Here is a 1,294-nt window from a genome sequence, read left to right as displayed (position 1 = left end):
TGAAGGAATATTGATTGTATTGAAGTGTTAACCTAATAAGGGAATACATGGGAGATATATATAGGAGATATAGGAAGGAGTACTAATCCTAATAGGACTAGGATTAAGGAGTACTAATCCTAATAGGACTAGGATTAGTACACAGTAAATACTAATATTATTTAATACTATTTATTTAATACTATCTGTTATTATTTGTGAATGTTTTTGTATCCCGGAGGGGAAAAGTCAAAGAGGACTACTGCTGGACCGGTGAAAATATTTGTTGTAGTGGGCTTGAATATCCTTAAGGAGAGTGAGATATCCGCAGATCAGCCTGAAGAGATTTATTTCTTCATTTTATTTTCAATTGTAATCTTGCAATATTATTATCTTGTAAGTTTTTTCACTAACAATTTTAAGGAGATTCATCATGACTAAAATTGAAAAAACCGCGGATGTCAAGTAAGGAGACCTTAACAAGCCATTTCATTTCAACGGTAACCATTTAAAGATATAGAAGGGTAAAGTACTTTTCTACTTAAGTTTTCTCAATGTTTCTTTTGTATTAACCGAGAAGAATCCAAATAAAAAAGATATTACCTCTATGAATGATGATGAAACTATTTCTCATCTAGAGAAAGTGGAAAAGTACGATGGTGATTCCTATAAGTGTTGGTATTATATTCTTAATTGTCTGTCTGATAATTTTTATGATTATTATGATAGAACATACTCTAGTGCAAAGAAAATTTGCAAAACATTTTATAGTAAGTATGATACCGAAGAGGCGAGAGCAAAAAAATATGCGGCTAGTAGATTTTGTCGTTTTCAAATGGTTGTAGATCAAGCTCAAGACTTCATCATGATTGTTGGAGAGCTTAGGTCCAAAGAGGTTACAATTGGAGATAACCTTATTGTTTATGGCATAGTAGATTAACTTCTACCTTCTTGGAAGGAATTTCAAAAACTATGTGCCAAAAACAAAAGGAAACTTCTCTTGCAACCTTAATAATGAAAATCCGCATGGAAGAAGAAGCAAGGGGCCAAGATGCACTTTTTCAAACAGAAGAGAACATCACAATGAAGGTAAATTTAATTACCAATAATGATACTCTTGAAACTCACAAAAATACTTCTTTTAAGCCTAAGAAGAAAAAATTTAAGAAAAAATAATGGTAGACCTCCCAAGAAAAATAATGGTGAAAATCACCAAGCACAAAATCAACAAATTCAAGAAAAGGGACAATGTTTTGTTTGTGGCATGAGTAAGCATATTGCTCGATTTTGTAGATTTCATAAATATGGTCCTAAC

The sequence above is a fragment of the Solanum pennellii genome, chromosome 10 (assembly GCF_001406875.1).
Source record: "Solanum pennellii chromosome 10, SPENNV200".
In the NCBI taxonomy this organism is placed as follows: domain Eukaryota; kingdom Viridiplantae; phylum Streptophyta; class Magnoliopsida; order Solanales; family Solanaceae; genus Solanum; species Solanum pennellii.
This window is presented reverse-complemented; position numbering follows the sequence as displayed.